The following is a 22,157-nucleotide window of genomic DNA, read 5'->3' as shown; positions in this document are numbered from 1 at the left end:
TAGCTCAACACTCTGATTGTTTTAGAATCCACAAATATTTAATAGAATATATACTACATGAGGTACTAAATGGTTTGACTTGTTGATTAAGTTGGAGGTGAGAATTTATAAGAATGTGTATGGTTGAGAAAGTAGATCAAAATAGAAACAGAAAAATAAAACGAAGGTTAAATTAAATCTCGTTAATAAACACTTATATAACAATTTAAAGGAGTGAATGTTTATTTGGACACGTCCATGTGCTTTAATTTTAGAGATAACCATGTGATTTAAAATACAAAGTTCTATGGAATAAAAAGAATTATAATTATTTAGATCTGATAGACATTTAAATTCTAATAGAAATATATAATTTACATCTATATAGAACATTTTGTCATAAAAAAAATTAGTCGCCCCCGGGTGGGCTCGAACCACCAACCTTTCGGTTAACAGCCGAACGCGCTAGCCAATTGCGCCACGGAGGCGATGAGAAATACTGAAATTACTAATTGTCCTGGGAAGGATGCATCATATGATTATGAGTGTAAGGCTGTTTGATAACAGGACAAGCATAGAGCGACCGCGTGGTTGTGACGCCAGTTTAGTCGCTTACTATAATTCAAAATTATCAATATTTGGACAAGCAACAAACTATATTTCCTGTTTGATTTTGTCCGGTTAAGGCACGGCAATCAATTGTCTTCTATCTGCTATATTATTTAATAGTTCGATCATTCATTTTTTAAGATCAAAAACTAAATAAAATCTACGAAAAAATAAAATTCAATTAGGACAATTGGGGATAATTAAAATGCAATTGACCAACACTTGCAATCGAATGATACACTCTTAACAGTAGTGTTTTATATGATACGATTGTAATGTACATTTGTAATAACATGTAAACCCAGGACAATTAGTTGCATATTTACAAACTATAGCCTCCGTGGCGCAATCGGCTAGCGCGTTCGGCTGTTAACCGAAAGGTTGGTGGTTCGAGCCCACCCGGGGGCGTTTAGTAGTTTTTTTTTAGTTAATAAAATAATTTACAAACTTCCTAGCTAGGCCTTACATACATTCCGATTAGATTTCTATTATGTATTTGATTTATTTTTTGATCACCTGCTCTTCTCTAAAATTATAACACATAGTTATATTGTTATATAAGTATATATTAACGAGATTTTATTGAATATCCTTTTTGTTTTCTCAATTGACCATTTATATTCTGATAAATCTTAATATTTCATATTTAATTTTTTAATGTAAGCCACATTTTTGCCAATTTCGAAGTTTGTTCTTCAATGTCTTCTATGCTGCACGGACCATAGTTGGAGGGCTAACCTCCAATTTAATTATCAAGTTAAACACTTTATTACCTCATGTAGTCATTAATACCCCATTCAATTACATATTTGTAAATTATAAAACAACAATGAGAGTTGAGCAATATAAACACTAGCTTTGTAATTTTAACAAACCATAATGAAACATACAACATATTTACTTATTTTATTGATTATTTGTACAGTTGTAAATCACATTAAATAAATAAATAAAAAAAACAGAGGGCGTAGATGACCAATAATATAATCCAATAAAAGAAATTTAACCCATTTTTATTCCATAACAATACTGGTATAATGGCCGAAATGTCTATAACTGGTTCACCGACTTTCTGGTTGTGTCATTTTTTCTGGTAAAGTAAAATAATTTACTATAAATACGCATTACTTTAGCTACATTACCTGTTTTGTTGACTAAAAAAAATGTTTACGCCCCCGGGTGGGCTCGAACCACCAACCTTTCGGTTAACAGCCGAACGCGCTAGCCGATTGCGCCACGGAGGCGATGAGAACTACTGATATTACTAATTGTCCTGGGGATGAATTTGCCATAGGATTACAAGCTGAAGCCGTGTCCTAACTGGACGACAATCGTTACCTCTTTTTACAATGTAGTTGATTTGAGTGTCTTTACTGAATTACTGAATATTTACAGATCAAAAACATACAATAATTATTTTATCGAAATTATGTGTTTCTCCATTTGGAGACTAATTAGGAACAGCTGACTTTATTCCGAAGTATTCTTCACTTTGGAGTTAGTTCTAAATCCTCTTCTCTACACTTTTTGTTATTTATCTCATTATATCTATACTTTTACAGGTTATATTCTTCCTATTGCCTATTATTTAATGGTAATTATATATATTTCCTTTTTTTTTTCCTAAGTTTTCAAACCGCCTATAGGATAAATGTGCCTTTCAACTTTTTGAGTTAAAAATTAATCATTCAAATGATTAAAAAAGATTTTTTCGGCTTGGTAGGTATTTCCGCTAAAAATTTGAGTACCGTTCGAACATGATGAACAAATCATTAAATTATGTATTCGATCTTCTTTTTTTATTTATTTATTTAATACCATATCTGCTTGGTGGCCCTTACATGGCTGTTATAACCGTTACATTTTATATATTTTTTTTTATCACTTGGTTTTACTTGAAATTAAAGAATATGGTATTTCAATTTTTTTTTTTTTTTGGAGGACACGTTAAGGGAGTTATAGTATGTTACTTAGTCATATAGCTACTTTAACATTTACTTTAAACCCTTAAATTATAAAATGTTCGTGTCTTAAAATTCAATATTAAATAATTCTATCCATGTTTGTAGCTGGTAGATATATCCTGTTTTTTCATTAAGTTAAAATATAATTATGTGTATTTAGTAATAAAATTATTGTATATGAATTATTTGTCACACAAATTTAACGTGTTTTATAACAGATTGTTTTTTACTATACATTATTAGAACCCTTGTGCTACCAGCTCTGTCACAGAGAAAAATAAATTTCCAAAATTTAATATTCAATATCCTGGGTTTCAAAAGTACTTGTACCAATATCGAAGAGAGTGTGCCTGTCCTTGTTTACTGAATAAATTTTTCAAATAAGAGGGACCCGATAAAGTCTGGTGTCAATAGCCCGTTACTCAATCCTGGAAAAGGTCCCTGTCCCTTTAAACAAGGCCGCAATTCTTCGGGCAAATTGGTCTCCGGTCGACACCTGGGTCATTTCCCTATAGTCTGAAATGCTAATTTAGAAAAAGAAAATACTGCCCGCTTGTGGCCCCAGTGCTAAATCTCTGGTAGATTGAAGGGCTAAAAGCGTAAATTATTGTTTCATCAACGTCTTTTAACACAACGAATATAAAGAAAATCAGCACAAATTAGCTTTACTAATTTTATGTAAGGTCTATATGTACATATAGAGTACATAATATTCATCTGGAAGCACTCAAACTTTTGATTGACTAATATACTCAGTTTAACCTTCGGAGAAAACCGAATAAACAACTTGACCATTTCGTGCTGTTCTAAACCAATTTCATGGGGAAATTTCACTGATTATAAATTGATAGGCCTAAGGAGCAAAGTAAGTTTGAAAGAATTTAATATGAGATCGATTGGTATAAATTTTGAATAAGTATGGTGTGTTCTGTCTTCAACTCCTCATTCAACCCAGTTATATCCTAATGACCCATGAATTTTTTTTCTTATCGAACTTCAATCACCATTGATTTTTTGCACCATATATTACGCGAATATCTATAACCAATATTATCTTTATTTAAAACTATAGTCAGTAAAAAGAATTTTTGACTAGCATGCAAGAGATGTTTAAGTATTTCTTGTTTAATCTATATTCTTCTTATTGCCTGGGTTGTGGTCAAAAAAGGTACAAAATAGTAGAAAAACTATTAATGTTAACCAAAACTTTGTAGGGCCTTGTCAGTGCTAAATGAAAGCAAGTATAATAAATAAATATACAAAGAAAGTAAGAGAATATGCAAAAAATATTTTTTGTTAAGAAACAAAATTATAATCTTAAGTTAAAGATGGATTTACAGGACAGTATAAATATAGGTTTATAGGAAACTAATTACTAATAAATACAGCCAAGACTGATAGAATTATAAATAAAAACTAGAGTAATAAATTGTTGAACAATACTTATAAAAAAGATGGTAAACAGATAGGTGAAGTTTGTTAAATAAAGTTACCATTTCACCTACTTTTTTTGTTACCATTTTTAATAAGTATTGTTCTACACATTGTTGCTCTAGTTCTTTATTTACAATTCTGCCACTCTTGGCTGTATTTATTAGTAATTAGATTCCTTTCTACCAATGTTCATACTTTCAACTTTAGCTTTTTTTTGTCTTCATATTCTCTTAGTTTCTTTGTATATTTCTTCTAATATTCTGTCACTTCTTACTATGTTTGTATCTCGTTTTCATTTAGCCCTGACGAGACCCTGCAAAGCGGAACGAAACGTTGGTAATATTAAATTTTTTTTTTTATCAGTTTGTAACTTTGTTGACTGCCACCCAGTCTACTTTCCTACAATCTACTTCATACGGTCAACTATATTCTTCCAATATATTCTTTTTAATTTTATGAATGTATTGATAATGTAGTAATAACTCAACAAGGTAAGGTGAAATTTGAATTAATCTAAAATATTGAAACAATTCCTATCAAAAGCAACTGTACACAGCATATGTTAAATCATAGATGCAAAACAAATAAAGTATATTTCTAAGCAGTATCACTTTAACCATTATTCTTGGATCCTTTCTAAGAGTAAAATGTGTATATAGTATGTTTATCTGTGATTTATTATCATTTTCTAATCAAACGAATCCATTTTAGATCTTTGGAGTTGATACCGAAAAACACAATCGAACTCCCATTACCAATACACTAGAATGCATTTGCGTAAAAAGCGTCTAGAGTGCTTAAGGCATAAATAATATAAAAATTATTAGGCTAACTGAACATAGTGGTAAATTCTTTAAATAATAACTAATCTGTATTTAATAATGGTAAAAGAGGATTCTTTATTATTTTCTATCACAATCAGAAAACACCTTTCAATAGTTTAACTCTGTATTTTATACCATAGAAGGAAAACATTAGCGATTAATGAGAAAATTGGAATAAATTAATATACATATATGCTCAACTGTGCTCCGAGATAACAGTTTTTTGCTCCCAAGTTAAAATGGGGAAAAAAAAATGCAAAGTTGACCAAAACTTTGAAATAAACGAACTTAAAATTTTAAACAAAAAAAAATTCTGAACTACAAGAGCTCCGCATATTTAAAGCAAAATGTTGAAAAGGGAGAGTAAGGGAACACATAGGGACGATAATAGGACATGTTTATGTATGAGGCCAAGGGAGCTATGAAATATTCCCTCTCAGTTAGAGCTTACTATTAAAGGCAATTATTCAAATGGGCGGAAAGTTAGTTGTGGATTCGGGGCAGAGTTTGCTTCCCAGTGCCGTATCTCGGTCTCCTGGTCTCCTCAGCTCGAAGGTCTCCTCAAGTATGTAATGAGCAATGAAAAATATGTTTGGACAACCTAGAATGACGAAGGGAGATGGACACTTTGATCATTTTTCATAATTTCATTTTTTTTTTTATTTGAATTCTTCATGAGATTTCATGGCTGAAATCGTCGTTGAAAATACTGGTTGACAGTTAAATGCTAAATGTGAAATATCTATATTTTTGGAATGCTAGCCAAATCAGAATCCTGGAAATGAATTTCGTCATTATTAAATAATCTATCTTATTTTCTTTGTTTCTTATTATTCTTATTGGTACAAAAAACAGCTAGGTATCAGACTTGGTATTATTGGTCATGGTAAATAAAACACATAAAATCGGTACGATAACGAGGGCCGTTGTAGCTCAAATACCAGTTTATTGGGTGACACCGTCAGGGCAGTGTACTACTTTGCAATGATAATGGCCTGGTTAGGAGCCTCTTGTCAAACATTTAAATTTTATTTCACTTTTCAAGCTGATAAAATTGTTCAAGGTTTCGCACGTTAATTGAACATATTCACCTAAATCATCAATTCGTGTTTCGTGATTCGTGTCGTCATAAATGCATTTCTCTTGACACACCAATATTTCGAAAACGACACCTCTGAATTATACAAGAGTTGAGGGAATATTAGGTTTTAGTTTAAAAGTCGTTCAGGAATAAATTTTATCAAATTTCATCCACTACTCATTTCTTTTGTATGTGAACTTCAAAGTTCCATAAATTTTACTTTTGTCAACCACAGACCTTTCAATGCAAACAACCAAAATAGTATGGTAGCTTTGCTGACCTATGTTTTTAAAACCATGCACAGTATCGTTGTATAGGTATATTCCCAGAAAATGTATGATGGTCAGAAATGTGGTAGGTTAATGTACAATATCGTTTTAGGAAAGATTAATCTATACTACACCTACATCCATATAAACTACACCCAATATCTGACAGTCAAATATTTGTAGAAACATACCTAATTAGATTAGTCATATGATTAATACTAAATCTTCAAAGTAATGAGAGCTAAAAAAATTAATGAAGTAAGGGCTTATGCAAAAACAACTTGCGAAATAAAAAAAAATAATGTTCAGTGACTATAAAAATAGTTCAACGGTTGAATTTTTTTTTTTTTTTATAATAATTACTGATTTCTCTCATTGTTTAATTTAGAAAGTTTATTATGACACCTTAGCGTTCCTAATAGCACCAGTTAGTATAACAGATCTAATTTCGCACAATGTCTAGTTAACTCCTCCGAGAACTAACAGACAATTATGAGAAACAACATCTTAGTTCTGAAAGCTACGACCTGGCTAGTATTTTCTCAAGTTCCTGCATTAACCACGTAATTAATGGAAAGCGGGACAGCTCTGATCTCAGTCTAATTATAGAAAGTTATAATTGTCAAAATTAACTTTAAGTCAATAATAATAAATTAAACAGTATATTTATTATGTATAGAAAAAAAAATTAAACGGGGCTGCAAATAAACACTGGAACATTTTTATCATTTTTTATAATTTTATTTTATCAATTGTATATTAATTCACTGTTATTTACTGATAACCGATTGCCACACCCTTGAGCTATTAGTGCGGGTTTTCCCTACAGGTCAAACATGCTTTTCATTGTCTGAAGTGTAAAATAAATAAAGGTTTGAAGTGCTTCTGCTTCAGTAACAAGAAATACTAAATCAATATTTGAATAGATACTAAGACAAAATGAGGAAGCTGTGAAGATATTATATCTCTTGTAAAAGGGCAGCAACCTCAGATTTTTAATAAGTGCAGATGTATAACAATAAATAATTTTTTTAAAAAGGATAAAATTATTTTCAAAAAAAGGAAAATATATTACTGTACTACCAAGTTGTAAAAAAATCTTCATGAATAATTTATTTTCCAATTATTTGTCAAATTTGATCTTTTTTTTAACAGATTACTAATTAATCATTTATTCATGGATTGTAAACCGTTCATGATTAACTTTTTAGCTCTAAATATTCCGTCAGGGAATATTTTTGAATGATGAAGATCTTAAACTATACTGTCATATACGAGTAGATACAGATGTAAACACATTATACAGTATATTTTGTTTTTTCTAACATATTTCAAAATTAATTTTTATAGAAGCAAGAATTAAGCGACCTGCTCTTAACAACTCACTACACCCCTCCCTCCAGGTGCAGAAACCCCGAAACACCTCGCTGACGGTACCCGATTTTGATTATGACAAAGCCTTTGATACCGTCAGGTGATCCCCCCAATCTCACACAAGTCAGTACTCGACGGGGAGCTTGCAATAACAGAACACACCCTAATAGCGAGATACAGAAGGGTCCATTGATGAAGACATGGATTCAATTTTTTTTCTTTTATCCCCGACCCTCGACACGAGGGTGACCTTTGTGCCGTTCAGGGTGCTGTTATAATCGAACATATGAATCGATATTGCAGATCATTAAACCGGCAAAACGGCGAATCGATTATTTTTTTTTTGCTCTGCGTGGACGTATCCCTAATCAGTGTAATTGACGTTCATCCTAATAGTTCTCACATTTCCCAGGGCATATTGTTAGGAGCGGTCGGCCCTATGCCGTCACTAATAGCACTAAGTGGTTGCAGTTGTACCCTATTTTCATAATAACGAATCCAATCCCTTTTATTTATTATTACATTAATAAATATTGAATGTTAAATTCCTTCTCTGACATCGTGTATTTTCAATTTTTCATGTTAACATTGAAAATAAAATCACCCATAATGGTCACAATATTACATATGTTGCAGATATGATCCAAAATATATATGGACACTGTAATCCTGTAAGCTGAAAAACTACAACGTAACTTTTTTTACCAATCTATTGTCTACAATAATTTAATAATCTTTATTACTTTAGTTGTCTTTTGCTCTAAATTAGTAATCATTATACTTTAATTATATTTATAACTTAATGTTTCATTTTACAATGGAAAGTACTGTAAGAATATGTATTTAATTAGTTTATACTATTTGTGATTTACAAATATATTTCTGAGAGGGCGGAAGACTCATAAAATTGATAAAATAGGACAAATATTTTATAGGCTTTAGAAAATTTTAAATGTCTGATTAAGGCTACTTTTTTTGGCTACTGTTTGTTACAATGATTAAAATTATAGCGAGTAGGTTGGTCGATGTACGACATGTCACAATCTCGTGATCTCCTCTTGAAAAAAGGCAACACAAAAAAAAGGCAATCCATAATTTTTAAAATAATAATAATTTTTTATATAGAAAAAACTAATAATAGGTTATTACTTGCAACATTATACTTTTTTTATTTTTTTTATTTAATGTGATTTACAACTGTACAAATAATAAATGCAATAAGTAAATATGTTGTATGTTACATTTACAGTTGAAAATCTTGGGAAGAAACCATCCATTGGTGGTACTTTAAGCATTAATTTAAATCAGAAGGCCCCGTGGCCATCTTTTTTTCAGACGCCTCGCAAGATTATCAGTGATTGTTAAGGATGAGAGATTAAGAATTAATGGGTTAGGATGGGTAAGGAGTTGGGAATGAAAAGACGCATATTGGGCCAAATCTGCAACGAATGGGATGTTAAGGTCTTTGTGGATGAGTTTATTTGAAACGTTATAAGGAGTATCAAGGATTTTGGATTGGATGGTTTTTGTATGGAATTTGATATGCCTTATCTGGCCTTATTATAGTCATGTAGATCGGTCTTTTGTAATGGATTGGCAATTTAGACCGTTTGTCTAGTAAATGTTGCAATAGTTGGAATCTACGAGCAGTTTCTTGTCATTTTAGTCTTTTATGAGGATTCCATATCAGTCGTTTGTCGAGATGTAGTCCTAAGTAACGGATCTGTTCGACAGGAATAAGTGGGGTATTATTAAAGGATACTGTAGGGCAAGAGGTCATGGGTTTACGTCGAAGGGTAAATGTGATTTGGTGGGATTTATTGGAATTAATTTTAATCCTCCAGTTTTGGCACCATTCTTCAAGGGTGGTGGTGTGGAATTGGAGGGTTTGGGATACAATGTAAGGGTCATTGTTCACTGACAATAGACATGTGCTATCGGCATACGTGGTGAGGATAGTGTTAGGATGGGTTGGGATGTCAGCTGTGAAAACTGTATAAAAGATAGGACCAAGGATACTACCCTGAGGTACACCAGCAGACTGACGGAATAGGGATGAATAAGCACCGTTATAATTTACTTGAAATAATCTGTCGGAGATAAGAACGGATAATGAGGAAGTATGTATGGGGGAGGCATTTACGGATCTTGTATAGCAGTCCTGGGTGCCAGACTCGATCAAAGCCTGTTCTACATCAAGAAAGACTCCCGAGCAGTACATTCTGCGCTCTAATGAAGACGAGACAACATCAACCACACGATGGCATTGCTGGATAGTGGAGTGGGATGTTCGGAAACCAAACTGGTGATCTGGGATTATGTGGTTGGAATCAAGGATAGGGTACAGGCGTCTTAAGATGAGTTTCTCAAGGATTTTGCCCATGATAGGTAACAAAGTGATAGGACGGTAGGAGGATGGGTATTCAGGCGGCTTTTGAGGTTTGGGAATCATTTTGATTATGGATAATTTCCATGGGTCAGGAAAATAAGTGGATCTAAGTACAGCATTGTAGATGTAGGTGAGGGATAGAACAGATTTTCGAGGAAGATGTTTTAGAATATGGGATGTAATTAGGTCAAAACCGGGAGATTTGCGGATAGGTAAATTCTGAATGATGTTGGATATTTCTGAAGGATGAAATGCTTTAGGAGGAAGGGTCATTTGGAGTGGAATGTTTAAGTCTTCTTCAATGTATTCGATGTGGGTTGGATTAAGAATGTTATGGTGTGGGTCAAATGTTTTTGAAAGGTGCTGACCGAATACCTTAGTTTTTTCATCGTCTGATTTAGTCCATGTTTGTGATTCAGTAAGAAAAGGGTGATTAAAATTTTTGAAGTTAAGGAGCTTCTTAGTGGCCGTCCATAAAGATTTGTCAGTAGTCATGAGGTTTTGAGTTAAGTTAGTTAAATTTTGTATTTTCAATTTTTTAAGTTCTGGAGTAAATATAAATTTAAATCTTGAATTATCATACATAAAGACCTTAATGTTCCCTATGTAACCGATCTAGCCCGAACCAGATATCACTCCTTTCTTTACAAACTCCCTAACCACTCAAAACCCCTTAGTTTCTAACATTCCATCCTCTTCCATTCCTGACGATCCTCCGAGGCGCCTGAAAAGAAGATGGCGACGAGACCAGCTAATGTAAAATGTCATTAGTGTTACCAATGGGTAGTTGCTCTACACGCCTGTAACACTCCATTTTAACTAAGATCAAATTTTCTCAGTGTATTATATAATATACAGTTATAAATTCCAATAAATATATTTTTAAAAAATCTTGAATTAAACTTAATATCTGCACTCGTGGTGCTGTAATCGTCTCACAGCCTCATTAATATATTTAGAGTACTCCTAGCTGATTCAAAAATTGTCGGATTGTAGCTATACTTATTTAAACATTTTGCATGACACCATGATTATTTTAATTTGAGCATTTCAGTGGTGTCTTTCTTAAGAGGAAGATAAGTCCTATTCTTAAGCAACTATTTTCAATAGAAATAAACAGAATATTATAAGAAAACATTTTTGACAAGATAACGCAGTTTGTTGTTGAAAATCTTTATTTAATTCTGAAATAATGATATTGTCATTGTATTTTCGAAATACGTAATGTACAATCAATAATCATTCAAATTTCGGGCTACTATTCATTCGTTAACTCACTACATCATTTAAAAAAAAAATACTTTCAATTCACTCCAATCTAGACATCACACTCGCCGAAAAATCTCTAATGAAGGTTCGATGACAAGAACAAACAAGGGCGGGCAGTTTGGGTCGGGTCCATTAGACTAACAGTTGATAATGAGGAGACCAGACAAACAGAGGCTCCTGCTCGGTCCAAACCTCTCTTCTGTGGCACCCATGGCACTCCAATACCTTTAGTGCTCTGAAAGCATCCGATGATTACTTAGGATGTTCTAAAATTGCTCAGCTGAAGTTGTAAATATACACAAGATTGCCTTTCTAATTTTATCCTCTTCAATTAAAAGAAAAACTGTACACATACGTCCAGATTTAACTCAATTTATTGTAGTTTTATTTTTAATTTCGTAGAATAAAAATAACACAATGCATGCACAATGAATGAGTGATCAATCTGTCCCGTAAGTATGATTCTGTCAATATTGTCCTTCCATGCCTCCTCCATATTCTTGTTATACGAAAAGTGGTTAAATACAGGGACATTGATACATGAGCTAAACGGAAGAAAAAAACTACAATAACAGCTCTATTAGGACTCATATTTTAGCCAATTTATTCTCCTTTAAATTATGTTCTGTTAGGTTTATTAATATTGTAAGTAGTATAAAAGACATAGAACTCTAAATTAACTAAGTGAACTATTATTTAATACAAAAAAAGACCCTTGAATATGCTGAAGATGTAGGCATAGTTGGAAGATCCCTCAGAGCTATATCAGATTCTTTTCTTGCTCCTAAAGGTCCTAAAAGAAGACTGAAACTCTAGATTAAGAAATATAAGATAAAATATTTTATAATAGGAGAGATAAAAACGTATGGCAAAACGGTCCGAATAGCAACGTATTTATCTGAGATAGTGGATAATTCCATTGGTCATTTGAAATAATTAGTATAATTACAGCTTTGGGCAGTGGTTCTGAGGCATTTTAGAAGTAATATCTTTGCTCTAAATACCTAAACTCTTCTAAATAAAACATTAGCCTGCTTAGTCCTAGGTTATGGCTCGGATACAAAAAGTTTTCCCTCTATCTTTGGTCCAATCAGCGTTAAGAAAGGGCTGAAAAAAAGGGTCAATAAATAATTAAATTTGTCCATGAATGATGTGGCGATGCAATGTGATGCAAGACACATAGTTTAGGATCCAGAACCTAAAGGCATCAACTCAAGATCAAGAAAACTGGCGGAAGCTCAAAAATCATCCCAGGCTCGGCAGAAGATTGCCGTGTCGCAGTAGGTATGGATGATTGCAGAAATACTTGATTTTTGGGTTGTATGGTCGACATTTCTTGCACTTTCATTGTTATTGGCTTTCACAAGAAGAAAAGCTATCCTGCATTTCTAGAGAGTTGGTCTCCATTAAAATCAAAATTCAATTTAAAACGTTTATTTAGTTAGATGTCAGCGTTTAAGTTAGGAACTTGCTTCTACATTTACGAATGAAATATGCTATTTTACAGTAGTAATGTATTTTAGTTTCTTATGACAGGACAAGATTTTTTTTAATTATTAAAAAAAAATTCTTTATTTTTTTACAGCAAAATGGGATGGTAGCAGCATGGTAACACGCCTGTCTGCTAACGCACAAGTTGCAAGTTCGAGTCCCCGGCCCTATCCGGGATTTTTACTATCATATATTTATACAATACCTCCCCCGGGAATTTGTGAGACCCGTTAGCCAATTGGTGGAACTCAGAAAAATAGGCTTGGGAGTGACGAACCCACCCTATGAACACTACGTCAAGAAACAGGCGAGGTATTTTCTTAGTACATCGCGCGAGGCCTTGGATCTCCACGGTCTGTCGCACCAATTAATAAACAAACAGCAAAAATTATTTAAAGTGTGAACAAGAAAAACAGGGGGTTTATATAAAACAAGAACCAAGTACTTGAGATAAATTATGTTATCAATGAAATGTTCTAAACCAAACAAAAAGGATTACATACTAAATGTAAACTCTACAGTGCATTTCTTTGCAACAACCTAAAAGAGATAAATCAATACATAACTTCTTAGTAGTTTTGCATATACAGTAGAAAAAGGAAGGTAGCCTCAGGGAAGTTATATATATCGGGTAACAACCAAATTTAAATAACTGTTGATTAATTTATTTCAAAAAATTCTCAAACAAAAATAAATAAATATTAAAATAAAAAAAAAAAATAAAACTAATACAGTTCCGTTTTAGTTATATTGTGTTATCCTTAACAATATATCGCCCAAGGTTCTGATGACAAACAAGACAGGAATATCTAAATGGCGAATTGCCCGGAGCATTGGAACTTAGCGATCACAATAGGAGAAAGATATGAGCCCCGTAGAACGGTAGAGAGACGAGAAGAGTACAGAAGGAAGAAGAAGAACTAACAAAAGAAGGCCCTCAGCTGAGCTGTTAGCAGGGCAACAAGAAGAAAACCTCTGAATCAACACTTTCTCAGATGTCTCTCTCTTTTGTAAAACTTTGTCACGTTCTGTCTTTGTCGAGTCCTTGTCTCGATAAACACCGGCTCAACTCTCGAACCTTTCTGTAATATCTAGCTACATTCTATAATATAGCTATATGTATGTATCAATAAATATTCTTACATCTATATGTTTAAATGGTTTATCAATTATAAAAATACAATTAAAAATTAACTAGAAGTAAAAAAAACCATTACTAATAGTATATACTGGTTCTTAGAAGACAAAAAGCTTTCGGATTACTTTCTCCCAAGAGTGCATAAAGCGGTTCAGAAATCCAAAAGTCATATGTTCTCTAGCCTTCAAAACTTATCCAATATTTTTCAAATGTATTAATTTTTGACAATATAATTCTTCAAAACGTCGGACTGGAGTTAAGTATTTAGGTTTAAGGAGTCAGTGTAAAATTTAACTATATTTATAAAATAAAGTACGACTCGTTATACAGTTCTCTCTTTTTTTTTTATAAATAAACTAAAAATGAAATGTTTTATTATATGATCTACACACTTTTAATATTTTTTTAAAAAAACTACAATTGCCTGCCTTAAGGCAATAAATAAATATATGGATATAAAATAAATACGAAGATTAAGAGTATTATATTTTTATTCCTACATTTTTGGCCTTTAAGGCAATTTAAATTTTTTTTCAAACCTCTTTATGTTTTATATGGTTACAGAACACATAATAATATAATACAATACAATAAAAAAAAAAGGCAATTTTAAAATTTTAAAATTTATGAACATCATGTATTTGACAGTATTTTTTTTTTTTATGGGACTAAGTGTAAGCAAAAAAAATTACTCCATTTATAGAATATATTACATGGAATTTAAAGTAATGATGGTAATTTATTAATGACTTAGTTACACAATCCTTGTCATTATTTATTGTCAGATGAATTAAATCTATCTGCTGATAAAATACCAATTCATGTTCCAAAACGATCCTTTTACATCCTTAAAATATTATTGTATACTATAAAATTAAAAGCAACTTACTGCATTAAAATAGTATAAACAGATGTTTAATGTACTTGTAGTTTTAGCCGATGAGAATAAATTACAGGATTATTCATGAGTGAATGGCGATATCTCTGAGGTTGATAGTTGAAGTCCTCATCAACACATAAAGTGGTATTTATTTTCTTTTTCAATTACATTATTGCCTGCAACTAGTAGGAATCCGAACATTTTTAGAATTGTGGAAATTAACCATTCCATGGAATTTAGATTTTTCCGAAGCTTTGAAATAGTAATGCTTCAAACTGAATTAATTTATCTTATAGCTAATTTCATGTTATTACTTAGTTGATGTATTTTTCATGACAAGCAGGAAGCTAGTGATAAAATATCTAAAAATAAAAATAATGTAAAAAACTGTAAAAATTGAATTATCAATAATACAAGCAGAAATGATAAATAAAGAATTCAAATTTTCTATTAGTAGGTACTGGTTTTTACCCTGGTTGGTTGGTTGTTTCGAAATAAGGCGTAAAATCCACTGCTCATCAACGCCTATACCCTATTCATATATATATTTAATCTTCCAGTATATATATATATATATATATATATATATATATATATATATATATATATATCAACGTACGTTAGTCGTTTAAAAATTATAACAATATGGAACGAAAAACGAGTAGCTTCAATTTTAATAACTAACTTATAGATACGTCAGTCTATAAAATTATGATGGACCTAAGTACAAGTTATCACCCAATAATATTACTGTAGGCCATAAATAAATTACTATCACTATAAATAAATAAATTTCTATACTAAAAAGACATTTTTCTGCTAATGACGAGTCCATCTAGATGAAAATCATTTTTGCTCTATCCAGAGGACTTGATATATTTTTAAACTGAGACATCTTATATATTGAATCTTTAGAAGCCTTTCCTTATCTTGAAATAAATACGCTTTGTCTCCGTCATTACTCGTAATGAATAAAGAGTAGACCTTTCATAAGTTTGTATATATGGAATCTTGTAACACTAAACATATAGAATATAAAAACTATGATAAAATCTATAAATAATATGATAATGCAGTCGTGATAACAACCAAACATTTTTATAATAAATGACTAAGCATAATAATAATTAAATCCAAATAATATCTTTTTGGAAAATGTAGTGATTAGAAATTAATATGGACAAATGAGAATAATATGATATACGAAGAAAATTGGATATTAGAAAATTAAACGTAATTTTTTTTTTTTTTTAAATGGGGTCAGAAAGAGTTTAAAATTTACAAACAAGTTGAGCCGACTCCTAAGGTCAAAAGTTTGCTGTATTAGGAGAAGTAAATTTTCACCTAAAAGGAATAAATAAGCCGAATACTCCATATCCGAAGACTGGTCATTACCTTTCAACCCCGGCCATCTGTTGCATCGGCTCTTCCTCTCTCCCCCTCCGCGACGTAGAACAGCCCCAGGAGATTGCAGACCTTTTTCCCGAACCCCTTGAAATATGATAGGTCGGCTCCTACATCTGCTGATTTTCGTTACTCTTCTTCGGACCCTCCTATCGTTTTAGTACCTTCCATTGAAGACTCCTGTCAGCTACTTACAGAATCACTAACTTACTACCTGGCAAAGATGATTCACATTTCGTTCCGGAAATAAAAACAACATTAAAATCACAGTAAGATATTATTCCGTACAGACGATAGTAATTATTATGATAATTGCCTAGTTTACCATGATGTACGTTTAGTTTCAACTGATTTCCAGATTTAGGCACTATTTCAATAACTATCGAATTATCGAATTTTTTTTCTCGAAGACAGCTATTAGTAATTAAAGACGTGATTAGTATATGGCTTTACGATAAGATAAGACCTAGCATAACTCTGGGATTTCAAGATCAGTTTTGTTGTTTAATGTAGAAATCTGTTTTTAACACACGAATACAACAGACAATAATAACAATTATACAATAATGACTAAGAATCTCATTCCATATTGTATAAATATATATATCTTATGTAAGTATTACTTGTCGGCACCGTATGAAGGAGAACTCCAGTAGAAAAAGTAACGCTAATGTATAGTGCTATCATTGGAATATGTAAATTCAAAATTAAATTAAATTTTTTATCAATAGTTGGCACTATTCAACCAAAGAAATATATTCTTCGTAAAAATATTCGTTATTACAATACTGATTTTTTTTTTAGTAGTTATGGCTTTTTTCCCTACATAGATTTCCGGCGTTCTTCAGTTCATCATATGCACTTAGTCATGTACTCTTATGAAAGAAATAGATATGTTTGAAGTAAATCAATCTTTATTCTGGGACAGTTGGTCATCTAAGATTAACTATTTAACAATTTAGGACAATTTTATCAGCTTTTGTTTGGCTGCATTAACATAATAAATTAATTAATACATTTTGAACATAACTAAATAAATTTATTACAATATTTATATAAAATAAAATATGAACAAAAACACAGATTTATCTATGCTTGTCGATACAACAGCACGTGAACTTGTAAATAATATAAAACAATTTTTAATGAGGTGTAGATAAATGTTGTTGTTATCTCTTTTGTTCTATAGCCCTGATGAAGACCTGAAACTCAGGTCGAAACGTAGGCATAAAATAAATAAACATGGTTTTGTTTATTTATGTTGTTCTTTGCTGACCGCACCCCCCGACAAACTTCTTCTAGAAAACAATTTTTATATTACTTACAAGTTCACGGAAGTTTGATAGTCAAGGAGATGAGTATATTATTGGTGGTTGAGTGATCTTAAGAAGGAAACGTTATGGATGGATATGAGTAAGGAGTTTCAAAATAAGCTAGGTCGAGGAGAAAATGATTTTTCTAAGGAGGCAGTTCTATAGGCGAATGGATAATCGCTGGGTGAGGAGGTCTGTGATATAGAAAAGTGTTTTGGATGTATAACATAAATTTAACGCGGATAAAGCTAATGTTTACCAAAGCCTCGATAATTACCGTTACAGCTTTATGTTAGTAAAGTAACGAGACTGGTGTGTCACCTAAGATCAAAGTGATTTTATCTACTTATATAAAGATGTACAATGTATAACTCGCAAACTCTACTGACTTCCTTCCATTTAAGTCCTATATAGACTGTAGGTAGGCTTTATCCCTGGAACAGTAAATCTTGATTTGCCTTATACTAGTTGATCGACCAACTTGTTCTGTTCTTTTTTCTTTCTTCTTTTAACCCTCTTTATCTACCTAATCCGACTGGACAGACCAAAGCTACTGGCAACGCTAAGCCAGCCGTCAACTATTTCACTTCTCGTAAGCCCACGCAGTAACGTATACTTCTCTGCTATGCACTAAATGAAGAGGTAGGTACTTCTGAGAATCCACTTGCACATTTGACAGAACCTAATCTAGGAAGCCACTTTTTCCACCCATCTTAACTCTTCCACACCTATTTCTTCATAGTGTCGGGCTTAAAGATTGTTTTTTAGCAAGCTTATAGTTAAAGTTTAGTAAGCTTCATATGTAAGTCTTCTTAATATTTGTTTTCCACCTGATTTTTCATCCGTAACAACAATAGCAAGTGGACTTAGTCGTCTTTTTTGCCGACTTATGACATCTATCAAAATTCTACGACTAACCAAGGTGGGAGTGTGGTTATTTATTCGGGACCACCGAAAAATAAATATTAACTGGCCTTCATAGCAGCCTCAATTCTGGCCTGGCCGGTAGACTTTTATTTCGTAGTGGCCCCACGAAATGAAAACTCGACCCTCACATGGTAAGAATAGGATAGTTATGTGTACAATAAACTTCTCCCTCCATAAGTCAAATATGTCTAGGGGATAAAAAAACCAAACAAAAAAACTGGTGAAATTGGGGATAAGATTGGGAATCAATATTCCTACTAACTAGTGTAATGATCTTAAAAATGGCCACATATATCGACCAATTAGCATTTTAAATAAATGTATTAATGATAAAGTAATAAATTATTAAAGGACATGTAATGCGGTTCCGCACGAATCTCCTGTGTTCGGCGACTGCTTGTATCATTTTGATAAATTAGATGGTAAGTTCTTGATGTTCCAAATATGTATTTCCTTACTACTCTATATTTAACTTTTCAGATTCAGTCGTTAAAATAAGAAATTCTATCAAAGGGTTTCGTAATGGTACTTTTATTGAACTGAGAAATGTTACTGTGTATTTTCACATAATTTTTTATTCAATATTTTTTACTAGAATAACTATTGATCATAATTGGCTTAGCTCTGAAAATAGTAATAGTGTTCCAGGTTTTCACTAATATTAACACTGTTTCATTTTCCGAAAAAAAATCCTGACCAAGATAAGTACAAAAAATATACTCTTCCGAAAATTGTTGAAATAGACCTTTTTACTTGAGACAACATTATCTAAAAAAAAATTAAATAAGAGAAGAAATACAGAATACTGTTTTCTTTTTATCTTTAAAAAATAAATAATTTTATTTTCTTAACGGTGTTGATTCTTGAAACGAAAAATAGGTGAGCATCTCGTTTATAATTGACATTTTCCTTTTTCCTCTGTCCCTACCAGATATGAAATATTTAAGGAGCTCATTTCCTATTCCTCTAGAGTTCATTTCAAATTTATCGTCTGATCTATGCAAAGCAGTTACTAAAAAAAATAAAATATTGATTTTATAATATGGTCTGTCACATTTCATCCCCTGCATTAATTTATTTTTTATATTAGTATGCGTTAACCATTTTATTTTCTTGTAATCAATTTTATATTGATAAGTTTTATATACAATTTAATAAACATAAATTGTAATAATATTTACCCATGTGAATAATTCACATAATATCCTGGCCATTTGCTATGACAATATTGTGGAAGTGAGTTGAGAATCTGCCATTACATTCTCCTGTCGGCCGGTTCGAATCCTATTCTATTTAGAACTAGATTCAAGGAATAGGCTCAATCTTCCCACTCTGGTTTGAATAGCTTGGTCACAAGTACAATTGTCCGGTTTTCCTTTTCTAAGCTAGATAACAAGTATTTATTAAGAAAAGGTGTCTTATTTTGGAAAGTATTAACAATGATCAGTCTCATTGTAAAAAATTGTTATTATGTTCAAACATGTTTCATTGAAAAACAAAAAAAAAAAAAAAAAAAAACCAAAAGCGGATTTTCAGATTTCTTTTTTAATTTCTTCTCTTATATATTTTTAATTCGTTGTTTCAAACAGATTTTTTTGAATATTTATTAATAAATACTCAAAAAAAAATTAATAATAAATACAGTATTATAATAGAAAATGTGATCATCAGTTATTTTTTAACTGTATGTGTTCATTAACTTATATTTCGACATTTCTTTTTTGTATTCGTTTTTCAAATGACTTTATAAAATCTACCATTTACCTTACTCAAAAATGTATACTTTTTGAGTTAGGTGTAAATAAAGTTTTCTTTTCTTCCTAATTTTTAACGGATTTTCCCATGGTTTTATTAATCATATGAAAGCTAAAAGCCTTTAAGAACAGGACTTAAGGCAATTTTATTGTATATAGTCTAATGGTCAAGCAGGTTTGGTTGTCTCCAGAAAATCTTGCTAAAGGATGCTCGAATTTTTCACATACGTTGGGTCGAAACCCTGTAAAACTTTAAAAGAAGCTATAATATCGGACTCCTCTTTCAAGAGATTTAATATTTTTTGTTTTATTAAGGCTTTAGGACAGTTATTATACTTTTCCATGTTCTTCATAAATCATCGAACTTAGGAAAAATGAAAGCTCTTACCTACCTCCATTTTGATGGTAGTAAGAAACACTTTTTGTCAATTGCGTTGAAGATATCTTGTTAGGCTACAGCCTGGGTGTCCTAGGGACGCTCTTGCACTGTACCTAGATTACGCTGGATTTTACGGGTGTATATTTTGGGCGTGTAAACACTGTGTAGGTTGGTAGTTTAATAAGGAAAAGAATAGAAAATTGAAACATATCTATAAATGAATCGGAAAATAAACAAAAGAAGTTTTAAGGTAAACAAAAAATATTTAATAAAATAAAGGTAATAATAAGATGAATATTATGAATCATGAATAGAACAAACACATGATATATCCTTTAAAACTTGAATTGAAATAATGAGAACTAAATTAAATAAAGAAGAGCTAACATTAACCATTAAATTGGATACAAAACTCTACAAAATTAAAACTTAACCTAAAAGCTCTTGAAAATAAATCAAGGTAAATTACAAGTTACTTGATGGAATGAATTACTAAAATTTAATGACTATTATTACTAATATGAAACTAAATGAATAATATAATGTGAATTCAGCAGAGGTTAAATACTTGATGTGTAGACTGTCAGGTGACTGTAGGTTGATTATCGGAATAATTAGCTGGTGGGTGTACTTGATGAAAATGTTGATGTTGATGAAGATGTAGATATGATAAAGAAAAAGATGATATTAAAATGTAGATAAACTTTAGGTAGAAGAGTAAAGTAAAGGAAAGTAGGTAACATTATACACTGTGCACAGATAGAAAAGAGTTAAGGTTAACAGTCCATTATCTTCTCTCTCCACAATCCAAAGAGGTTACAAGCGCAATAGGAAGTAATCGCATTAGCATCAGAGAGATTTGAGTTAGGAATTTATCAATAATAATTTAAACAGATAAAAGGACAAATCAAGAGCGGCCTTAACGTATCCTACCTAATGATTAGTTTTGATGAAGTTATAAGGAAGAAGTTATGGAAAGGGGAAAAAAACACCTTTGATATAATTCATATTTTATTATGATTCTCGAAGTCTTCCAACATTAAAATATCTCGGAATTTGGAAATAAAATAACTATCAGACATTAAATATTTCATCCGTCGTACCTATCTAATCGGTGAGAAGAATGGAATCGATGTGTATTACCTCTTTCGTAATTAATCGCGAGTGAGAAAATTGGTGAGGCCATCAATAATTAATAGCTGTGCTCTAAATGTAGGCTCTCCACGTAATTGCTGTGTTAATCATTGGGATAACTGGACCCGGTTCTGCCCAGTAGGATATTCTTCAGTCATTGGGCAGTTCGGGGGGATTTCAGGGTGTAACGAATTCTAAAATAAAACTCCGATTTTCAATACCTTTTACCGGCTGGAAATATATTGTACTTAATAAAATACAAAATGTACCCAAAGATATCAATTACAAAGGTAATGAATTATAATAGTTCATTATATCAATATAAGATAAACTTATATTTCTATAACTAATATTTTTAATGTTAAAAACCCAAAATGTATGAAACATACTTTAAATGTAAGTTGTAATTACTACTTTGAGAATTAATCAGTCTGAATTTAAATAGGACACTAAACCTTTTTGTGCTAACTTTTCATACTAAAATATTTGTTAAAAGAAATATTATTGATATATTAACTCTTAAAAAATAAAATAAAAAAAAGATG

At 31.5% G+C, this 22,157-nt stretch overlaps 1 long non-coding RNA gene and 3 other non-coding genes across 4 annotated transcripts; 1 reads left to right on the top strand and 3 right to left on the bottom strand.

Moving 5' to 3' along the window:
- Positions 1-393: 393 nt before the first annotated feature.
- TRNAN-GUU (transfer RNA asparagine (anticodon GUU)) lies at positions 394-467 on the bottom strand. Its single transcript has one exon. It is a non-coding gene; the product is annotated as a tRNA-Asn (tRNA).
- A 455-nt stretch (positions 468-922) lies between these two features.
- TRNAN-GUU (transfer RNA asparagine (anticodon GUU)) lies at positions 923-996 on the top strand. The gene has a single exon. It is a non-coding gene; the product is annotated as a tRNA-Asn (tRNA).
- A 762-nt stretch (positions 997-1,758) lies between these two features.
- On the bottom strand, positions 1,759-1,832 carry TRNAN-GUU (transfer RNA asparagine (anticodon GUU)). Its single transcript has one exon. It is a non-coding gene; the product is annotated as a tRNA-Asn (tRNA).
- Positions 1,833-19,203: 17,371 nt separating this feature from the next.
- LOC106686262 (uncharacterized) lies at positions 19,204-21,205 on the bottom strand. Its single transcript, XR_001343985.2, has 3 exons — positions 21,047-21,205; positions 19,527-19,730; positions 19,204-19,357 (listed from the first exon to the last, which is right to left on the bottom strand). It is a non-coding gene; the product is annotated as an uncharacterized lncRNA (long non-coding RNA).
- Positions 21,206-22,157: the final 952 nt, after the last annotated feature.

The sequence above is a fragment of the Halyomorpha halys genome, unplaced genomic scaffold (genome assembly GCF_000696795.3).
Source record: "Halyomorpha halys isolate HHAL.00 unplaced genomic scaffold, Hhal_1.1 Scaffold802.1, whole genome shotgun sequence".
NCBI lineage: Eukaryota > Metazoa > Arthropoda > Insecta > Hemiptera > Pentatomidae > Halyomorpha > Halyomorpha halys.
Note: the sequence above shows the minus strand (reverse complement) of the source record. Positions and strands in the feature narration are given on the sequence as shown.